General features: G+C 49.3%; 1 pseudogene across 1 annotated transcript; it reads right to left on the reverse strand.

The window, feature by feature from the left end:
* Positions 1-439: 439 nt before the first annotated feature.
* Positions 440-1,696, reverse strand: LOC116559047 (annotated as a pseudogene). Its single transcript, XR_004272280.1, has one exon. The product of XR_004272280.1 is annotated as a glyceraldehyde-3-phosphate dehydrogenase pseudogene (transcript).
* Positions 1,697-10,554: the final 8,858 nt, after the last annotated feature.

Consider the following 10,554-nt stretch of genomic DNA (forward strand, 5'->3'; position numbering starts at 1 on the left):
ATGTATGCTTTTATAAAGATCACTGTGGGTGTGTGGGCAGTGGGTTCCGAGGGGGAAGCTGGCCTTGCCGACGCCAGTGGAAAACCAGTGGCGTAACCTGGATAGAAGGTGGTGACAAAAGCCTGCAATATTTTTTTTTTTTCAGATAGGGGTTTGCTTTTGTGCCCAGGCTGGAATACAATGGCGTGATCTTGGCTCACTGCAACCTTCGACTCCTAGGTTCAAGCAATTCTACCTGCCTCAGTCTCCTGAGTAGCTGGGATTACAGGCATGTGCCACCACATCCAGCTAATTTTTGTATTTTTAATAGAGACGGGGCTTCACTGTGTTAGCCAGGATGGTCTCCATCTCTTGACCTCATGATCTGCCCACCTCGGCTTCCCAAAGTGCTGGGATTACAGGTGTGAGCCACTGCACCTGGCCTAATTTTTTTTTTTTTTGGGCTGAGCACAGGGGACTTTATTGATGGTATACAACAAGGTGGGGCTCCCTAGGCCCCTCCCTCTTCAAGGGGTGTGCATGGAACTGTGAGGAGGGGCAATTCAGTGTGGTGGGGGACTCTGTGGCAGGGACTCCCCAGCAGTGAGGGCCTCCCTTCCTCTCTTGCTCTTGCTGGGGCTGGTGGTCCAGGGGTCTTACTCCTTGGAGGCCATGTAGGACATGAGGTCCACCACCCTGTTGCTGTAGCCAAATTCATTGTCATACCAGGAAATGAGCTTGACGAAGTGGTCGTTGAGGGCAATGCCAGCCCCAGCATCGAAGGTGGAAGAATGGGTGTCGCTGTTGAAGTCAGAGGACACCACCTGGTGCTCAGTGTATCCCAGGATGCCCTTGAGGGGGCCCTCCGACGCCTGCTTCACCACCTTCTTGATGTCATCATATTTGGCAAGTTTTTCCAGACGGCAGGTCAGGTCCACCACTGACATGTTGGCAGTGGGGACACGGAAGGCCATGCCAGTGAGCTTCCCGTTCAGCTCAGGGATGACCTTGCCCACGGCCTTGGCAGCACCAGTAGAAGCAGGGATGATGTTCTGGAGAGCCCCACAGCCATCACGCCACAGTTTCCCAGAGGGTCCATCCATGGTCTTCTGGGTGGCAGTGATGGCGTGGACAGTGGTCATGAGTCCTTCCACGATACCAAAGTTGTCATGGATGACCTCGGCCAGAGGCGCTAAGCAGTTGGTGGTGCAGGAGGCATTGCTGACGATCTTGAGGCTGTTGTCATACTTCTCATGGTTCACGCCCATCACGAACATGGGGGCATCAGCAGAGGGGGCAAATATGATGACCCTTTTGGCTCCCCCCTGCAAGTGAGCCCCAGCCTTCTCCATGGTGGTGAAGACGCCAGTGGACTCCACCACGTACTCAGCGCCAGCACTGCCCCACTTGATTTTGGAGGGCTCTTGCTCCTGGAAGTTGGTGATGGGATTTCCATTGATGACAAGCTTCCCATTCTCAGCCTTGACAGTGCCATGGAATTTGCCATGGGTGGAATCATACTGGAACATGTAGACCATGTAGTTGAGGTCAATGAAGGGATCATTGATGGCGACAATATCCACTTTACCAGAGTTAAAAGCAGCCCTGGTGACCAGGCACCCAACACGACCAAATCCATTAACTCCCGTCCTTCACCTTCCCCATGGTGTCTCAGGGATGTGGCTGGCGATGGTAGACAAGATGCGGCTGTCTGGCGAACAGGAGGAGCAGAGAGCAATTTTTGTATTTTTTTTAAGTGGACACAGGGTTTCACCATATTGGCTAGGCTGGTCTCAAACTCCTGACCTCAAGTGATCTGCCCACCTCAGCTTCCCAAAGTGCTGGAATTACAGACATGAGGCACTGAGCCTGGAAAGGCCTGCAATTCTGCAGCTGTATGAGGGATGGAGAGGTCGGGGTGCCAGTGGGCCTCAGTCCTGTTATGAGGTTATCACATAGAGAACACAAAATGTCTAATCCTGCCTCAGCCAACCATCTGCCTACCCACAAAACTCCTCAGGAAATATCCAGGGAACAGAGACAGAGCAAGGAAAAGGAAATGTTGCCTTTATTCAGTTGTCCCATGAATTCCCCTCTCCTCGTGTTTCCTTCCAGGTGTAGGGATGTCAAGGAGGGCAATACCCTGGTCTCCCTCCACGCCTCCACAGACTCCCAGGGCCGACGGCAGGTCCATGCTTCCAGTTCTATGGGAGCTGGCATCTCCCAGTTTCCCAGTCCAGAGGTTGCCCTGGTCCAGAGCTGACTGTCGGAGGAAATCTGCTTGCTCCCAGTGTAAGCCACATTTTCTAACACCAGCTTTATTATTAGCAAAAGCGACAATCTGATAACCATATGCCTTATTTCTCCTTTTTTGTCCCTTAACTGGTTCAGAAGTTGTTTAAAAACAAGCATTTCCTTTACTATGCCCCCTTACACCCTAAATTTAACATCATTTGGTGCTTTGGCCCGAAACTCCAACCTCTATTAAACTGAGTTGAGGGCCGGGCGTGGTGGCTCAAGCCTGTAATCCCAGCACTTTGGGAGGCCGAGGCGGGTGGATCATGAGGTCAAGAGATCGAGACCATCCTGGTCAACATGGTGAAACCCCGTCTCTACTAAAACTATAAAAAAAAATTAGCTGGGCATGGTGGCGCGTGCCTGTAATCCCAGCGACTCAGGAGGTTGGGGCAGGAGAATTGCCTGAACCCGGGAGGCGGAGGTTGCTGTGAGCCGAGATCGCGCCACTGCACTCCAGCCTGGGTAACAAGAGCGAAACTCTGTCCCTAAAAAAACAAACAAAAACAAACAAACAAACAAACAAACAAAAAAACTGAGTTGAAACATGTGCAATATGTCTTTGGCCTAGGCTTGAGATCAATGCATTTTATTGTCCCTAAGTCCAATTCCCAAATTAAAGGGGTAAGCTTCAACCCGAGGAAAGGCCTCAGCGCAGCCTCAGTAGGTGCAGAGTAGGCAAACCCACTTGTCCCATTAGAGCCCACAAGGAATGGTAGCCGGGAAACCAACCTATCTGACCACCATCCTTGCTCTTTGGGAGGAAGCGAGGAGAGGGAGAATCATTTGAATCATTTGGGGGAGGAACAGAGAAGGACTTGAGGCCCACAGACAGAACAGGAAAAATAAGAGAGGCCTGTTGAAGAGGTAGAACCAGCTGGGCACAGTGAGTGAATTCACCATGTGGGAGGAGTCCTGATACTCCTGGCTTGGGAACCTGAGTGGATGGAGATTCCGTTCACTGGGATGGTGATGCAGCAGTGCAGAAGGAGGAGGGAGTTGTTAGGTCTGGGCAAAAGAGAAAGTAATTCTGCAAGGCTCTAGAAGCAGATATGGCTCATGCCTTGCGGGACACCCCTTCATTCCAGAGGCCCAAAGGATCACTGAAGTTTGTCACATACAAGAGACCAATAAAGATGGGTTAATAGAAGCTATTAAAAGCCTGAAGTTTGTCCGGGCGCGGTGGCTCAAGCCTGTAATCCCAGCACTTTGGGAGGCCAAGGCGGGTGGATCACGAGGTCAAGCGATCGAGACCATCCTGGTCAACATGGTGAAACCCTGTCTCTACTAAAAATACAAAAAATTAGCTGGGCATGGTGGTGCGTGCCTGTAATCCCAGCTACTCAGGAGGCTGAGGCAGGAGAATTGCTTGAACCCAGGAGGCGGAGGTTGCGGTGAGCCGAAATCGCGCCATTGCACTCCAGCCTGGGTAACATGAATGAAACTCTGTCTCAAAAAAAAAAAAAAAAAAAAAGCCTGAAGTTTGATTTGTTTGACAAATATTTAGTGAGCACCACTGTATGTCAGATGTTGTGCCCAGATCTGGGAATATACATGGGGTGAGCAAAACAGCTTTAGCTCTGCCCTTGGGAGTTTAGGAAGGGTTCTCCAGCTTCATCCTGTTTGTTGATCCCTGTAGGGGCTGGGAAGTCGAATAAACTCATGATGCCGGGAACGGAAATTCCAAGCAGTGTCCTTTCCATCTCCCTTTGCTCAATTAAAAAATTTATCATTATGTACATATTATGTAGATCTCCGTAAGACTGTGGATAAGCGGGCTGTGTCCAGGGCCCAACTCCTAGTGAGGACTAAATAAATATCACTTTGTCCCTTTCCTCTCTCCCCACCTGAGCGCTCCAGTGACCACAGGAGGCATCAGACCCACACAACTGCACTAAAAGGGTCTTGTTTGGGGATTTGCCTTGTTTGGAAGGAAAAGCCCCTGGCTGCTCCCACCTCTAAAGACTTGAGTGGCCACAAGACCTCTCATTTCCCTTGGCCTATTTCCATACCTAAAATAGATGGGGCTGGCCTAGGTCAGGAGCTCCGCCCCTGGCTGTACAAACGCATCACCTGGGAAGTGCTGAAAAACCCAGACGCTGGGTTACATGTGTGGAGATTCTGCTTCACGAAGTCTGGGCTCAGAGCTGGAGGTCTGTGTTATCAACAGCTTTTCTCCTGTAGGGATTCTGGCACAGCCTGGAATCCAGACCAACCCAGGCAAAAATAGCCCAGCTAAGCTCCTGGATGACCTGGGCTTGTCAATGAGGCTGAGGACTCGGCTGTGGTTTTTGACAGGGGCATCAGGATGGCTGTGGGGCTTTCAACCTTGGAGAAAGCCCAGCGGGCAGGCAAGCACCTGAGAGAGAACAGGAGTGAGATAATGGGAAGCACCGGCTTCCTGCTTCTGGGGTCTGAGGACATAAGTCAGGCCTGCCCATGGAGATGCTCCCGGATCACACTCCCGAAGAGCCCCAGGACGCATCAGACCCAGCTCCCCGGGGAAAGAGTCTGCTGCTGGGGATTCCCTTGTCTTGAGCCTTGGCAGACAGCTCAGGGTAAAGCATTAGGACAGTGGTCACTCCAGAGGGCTTCTAAGAAAGAGTTCTTCTCCCTGCCAGCTGCCCCCTGCGGCGGCTGGGAGCAAGGTGCTGCCTTCAGCTTCCTAAGGAGACACTTGTGTCCTTTCTGCAGCTTCTTCCTGGCCTTCTGGACTCTGCCCTCGCAGAGCCTGGGTCCAGGGGCCGGGTCCTTTGCATGATCCTCAGAAGGCTCTGGATGTTCAGAGCCCCTCTGCTGGCCCTCCAGTGCCATAGAGCTGTGTGTGGCTGCCCTGTGCAGCACTTGAGGGTCATCTATGGGGAGATAGGGTGCAGCCAGCACATGCTGTGTGAGCAGCAGTCTAGCTGCGTGCCTCTGGGCTTCCACAGGGCTCCAAGAGGCTGATGCCCTCCCGTTATGAGGTGGGGAAGAGTCAGAATCACAAGCAATCAGGAAAAGCCCACCCTGGCTCTCCAGATGGTGCAGGCGAGGAGGGGTGCTGGGAAGGCCTCTATGGGGACTCAGGAGAGGGGCTGAGATGTGTTCTGAAGCCCATGGGTGAGTGGCCCTTGGGAACAGAGTCCTGCTTAAGCATGATCAGTTCCAGTAAACAGGGAACCATTGTAGGGATATCTCATGGGAATTCAAGCACAGGAAGATCTGCATAGCTCAGCTTCAAAAAGACAGAAATCCATCTAGACCACACTATCCTCTCTCTCTCTGTCTCTCTATTTCCCCCACCCCCACCCCCCGCCACCCCCCTCAAGTTCTTGCAGTCACTTTTTGGAACCTCTGCCTCTCCCTGCCCATCTGCCCTGTTCTCTCTCCAGCCAGCTTGCTTTACCCATACTTTCTATTCCCTCTTAACTGATTCTCTGCTTTGGCAATACCATCTTTTGGTCCCTCAGTTTCCCCATTCAGAATGAACCAAGAGAGAAATCTAATCAGCCTTTCTCACACCAACAGTCAATGGCCTCAGGTATAATGCTCTGCCTGGTTCAATCCCCTGGATTCATTTAGGAGGAGGTTGGGGCAGACTTCCTTAGCAGGGCAGTGGGCACGGCAGCAGCGATTGGCAGCTCTAAAGAGGTCTCTGCAGCCTGTTTCAGCGAGCTGGGAACTGAGGAAGGCAATACACCAAATATTCAGAATTTCCTTCATGGACATTCTTATGAGGTGACCTGAGACTTCCCTTGTGCTTTAAGATAAGTTCCTAGTGTTGGCATCATGCCCGGCCCGGGGCACAGGTATATGGCCACCAGGAGCAGTGGTGGTGTGTTGGAGTTCAGAGGATGCTTGTACTCGCCCTGGAACTCCGCCAGCTCCTGCCATGGTCTCCACTGGTCCATCAGCAACTCCAGCTGCAGCATTCATGCTTGGCAAGTGGTGCTGCTGCCCCCGGAATACAACCCAGGACCCCCTCAGGGTGCAGGGAGGCTCCCAAGTGCTATTTGACTTAGACACAGTAGTCTCTGCAAGGAAGTCACGGGAAGGAGCATGAAATGATTCTGGATTCCTGATTTTCTATGGTATGTTGGGAGTGTCTCTCTGAGCCTCCTCTGATTCTCCCGGCCACATTCCCTGGTTGGTTTTACTTCTTCGGGTCATCTTTGAAGGGCCCTTGGCCCTTCAGCTCAGAGGGGTCATGAGGCTGAACTAACAAAAGCTCTCCAGGAGGCGGGGACTGAGTTCTCTCCTGCTTACACAAATGGAAAAACGGGGAGGTCATTTGACTCCCATAAAATATCCCTCCGAGCAGACTGCTGATTTCCAGCTAACCACTAAAGACTGGAGAATGCATTCCAAGCCGGCTTTAGCAGTCGCCACAGAAATTGCCTGGTAACTGGTGGCAGCAGCTTGGTGGTATGACGTTGTGCTGAACACCACACATGTGAATAGCTTACTGAGTAGCCAAAAAGGGCAGTGACCTTGAGTCACTTTGCTCGTGATTTCAGGTGCCTTTAAGATGAACCCCATGCGAAGTGGAGGACGGTGTGTGAAATGCAGACTATGATAAGGTCACCTGGGTGGGTATCAGTTTCCCATCAACTGACCAGTTCCCCGTCATCCCTCTCCAAGCAGCACAGGGTCACTGGGCTCCATCTCCAGCTCAGGGAAAGGTCAGTGCAGCTGTGCAGGCTGTTGCTGGAAATTTCATAATGTAAAGTGGAAATGGGGCACAGGCCTCCAGGCGGTGGATTCTTCCCTCACTTGCCTTCTGGGCATCTGACATGATTTGGGTCTGTGTCCCTTCCCATATCTCATGTCAAATTGTAATCCCTGATATTGGAGGTGGGGCCTGGTGGAAGGTGATTGGATCATTGGGGTGATTTCCCCTTTGGTGCTACTCTCATGGTAGGTGAATTCTCATGAGATCTGGTCATTTAAAATTGTGTGGCACTCAAAAAAAAGAAGTAATACAAAAATTAGCTGGGCATGGTGGCACGTGCCTGTAATCCCAGCTACTCAGGAGGCTGAGGCAGGAGAATTGCTTGAACCCGGGCGGGAGGTGAATGTTGCAGTGAGCTGAGATCGCACCATTGCACTTCAGTCTGAGCGACAGAGTGGAACTCTGTCTCAAAAAAATAAGTGTGTGGCACCTACCCCACCTCTCCCTTGTCCTCCTCCTCCAGCCATGTGACCTGCCTGCTACCCCTTTGCTGTCCACCATGACTGGAAGCTCCCTGAGGCCTTCCCCAAAGCAGAAGCCGCCATGCTTCCTGGATAGCCTGCAGAACCATGAACCAATTCAACTTCTTTTCTTTATAAATGACTCATTCTCACGTATTTCTTTACAGCAGTATGCAAAGGAACTAATACAGCATCCCAGAGACCCCAGTCGATCCCAGGATCTCCAGCGCCCCATCTCTCCAGGTGCCCCAGGCTGTAGGGATCAGTCTGAAGCCTTCTCTGACCCAGGCCTAGGCCCCACAAGAAGCCTGTGACAGGCTATGGCCTCCCTGGCCTCTTCAGCTTCCATTGGGATCAACTTAGCTGCCAGGAGGCTGGAACTTTCCCCCACTCTGTTAGTTACTTGAAGGAAACCCACCAGCACGGACAATGGCAGCACACTGGAAACGAGTGGGTTTAGCATCATTTATACAACTGTCCCCTACTTTTTGTTTTTTTGAATTTTCCCTATTAATAGCCTCATGCTAAACCCCATGGGCTCACGGTAGCTTTTCCTTAAGATGGAATCTCCAAAGTGAAAAAAATTGGTCAAAGATATAAGAATTTTTTTTTTCTTTTTCGAAACATAGTCTTGCTCTGTTGCCCAGCTGGAGTGCTGCTGTGCGATCTCAGCTCACTGCAACCTCCGCCTCCCTGGTTCAAGCGATTCTCCTGCTTCAGCCTCCAGAGTAGCTGGGATTACAGGCACCCACCACCACGCCTGGTTAATTTTTTGTATTTTTAGTAGAGATAAGGTTTCACTGTGTTAGCCAGGATGGTCTCCAACTCCTGACCTCGTGATCTGCCTGCCTTGGCCTCCCAAAGTGCTGGGATTACAGGTGTGAACCACAGCACCTGATCAAGAATTTTTATGATTCTTGCCAAATTACCTTCTCAAGTATTTGCACCACTGTGCAATGTCACCATCAACATGTGGGGGCACCAGTTTCACCCTGGCTCTGCTAGTGTTATTATTTTTTGAATATTTTTCCAACTTAGTAGTTAAAAATATACAGACCACCCTCTGTTTCCAGGGATTGCACATCCATAGATTCAACTAGCCAGAGACTGAAAATATTCAGGAAATGAACAATAAAAAATAACAATATTGTCAATAAAAATAATACAAAATTTAAAAACAGCCTAATATAACAACTATTTAAATAGCATTTATATTGTATTAGGTATTATAAGTTATCTGGATGACTTAAAGTATATGGAAAGATGTGAAAATACGATGTCATTGTATGTAAAAGACTGGAGCATCCAGCTGGGCAGGGTGGCTCACACCTGTAATCCCAGCACTGTGGGAGGCCGAGGCAGGCAGATCACAAGGTCAGGAGTTCGAGACCAGCCTGGCAAATATGGTGAAGCCACGTCTCTACTAAAGATACAAAACTTAGCCTGGCGTTGTGGCAGGCACCTGTAATCCCAGCTACTGGGGAGGCTAAGGCAGGAGAATCGCTCGAACCCTGGAAGCGGAGGTTACAGTGAGCAGAGATCACGCCACTGCACTCCAGCCTGGGGCGACAGAGCAAGACTCCATCTAAATAACAAAACAAAACAAAACAAAAGAGAGACTTGAGCATCCTTGAATTTTGGTTTCCCTGCGGGTTCCTGGAACCAATCCCCCATGGCCACCATGCGGTGAATGTACTACCTCATCAGTGTTTCAAGTTTCATTTCTTGGATTACTTGTGAGACTGAACATTTTCGCATGTTTGTTTATTGACTATATTTTCCTTTTCCTAAAGTATCAGTTCCCATCCTTTGCCCACACATCTGTGGGGAGTTCAGTGGGTTTTGTAGATATAGCTGAGGTTACTGCTTTGATATTCCCTCTGCATGTATTATCACTTCACTTGGATGTCTAATGGGCCATTTAAATTTAAGACATCAAAATGTAACCCCAGGTTTTCCTTCCTAAACCTGCTGTGCTTTCTCTGGTCTTCCCCATCCTAGTAAATGGCACTATCATCCACTTTTGCTCAAAACCTAGGAGTCATTCATACCCCATATATCCCATCTCCCAGCCAGTCTCCACCATCCACCATTCCCTGACCACTCCATTTATATGCCAGGTCGTCATTCATCACATAGCCTCCTTTCTTCTTCGCAGCACCTGCTAAGATCAGACACTCTCCCTCCCTCCCTCCTTTCCTTCCTCCTTTTTTTTTTTTTTTTTTTTTTTATAATGAGATGGGGTCTCATTCTCTTTTCCAGGCTGGAGTACAGTGGTAGGATCACAACTCACTGCAACCTCTACGTGACAGACTCAAGCAATCCTTCCACCTCAGCCTCCCAAGTGGCTGGAACTATAGGGCATGCAACCACTCCCAGATAATTTTTTAATTTTTTGTAGAGACAGGGTTTCTCTATGTTGCCCAGGCTGGTTTCCAACTCCTGGGCTCAAGTGATCTGCCTGCCTTGGCCTCCCAAAGTGATGGGATTACAGGCGTGTATCACCACACCCGGTCTCATTTATTTCTTTATGGACTGCAGTGTCCATCCCTTAGGGGCAGCTTGATAAGTACATATAGAATGAACTTTGCCCTTTTAGTCTATTTGAATTTGTATAAGGAGAATGTAGGGCATGGAGAGCCAGAGCACGGCTTGGGAGACAGACAGTTCCAGTACAAAGCAGGGCTCTACCACTTATTGTGGGATCTGGGCAGGTTACTTAACATCTCTGTGCCTCAGCTTACTCAGCTTTAAAAAGGAGAATAATAATGCCATCTTCATAAAGTTGGAAGATACATTAGATCACGTGGTCAAAGTACTTAAAAATAGAGACTGTTTATATATTCAGTAAATGTCAAACATGTTCAGTGTTTCTTTATGATTTTGACTCTGTGGTTTCTGGGCTTAGAAATCATTCCCTTCTTTTCATTAAACCCTAATTAACGTTAAGTTTTATTTTATCTTGATTTTATGGTAAACTTTTAAAAAATGTTTACCTTTTAGTTTGGAACTTATTTTGGGGTATTAAATAAAGTGAGCTACTAAATGATATTGGCACAATTTGTTGAATAATCTTCCGCATTTGTTATGTTTTATCACAAATTTAGG

The sequence above is a fragment of the Sapajus apella genome, unplaced genomic scaffold, assembly GCF_009761245.1.
Source record: "Sapajus apella isolate SASKATOON/1434 unplaced genomic scaffold, GSC_monkey_1.0 scaffold22, whole genome shotgun sequence".
NCBI classification, from domain to species: domain Eukaryota; kingdom Metazoa; phylum Chordata; class Mammalia; order Primates; family Cebidae; genus Sapajus; species Sapajus apella.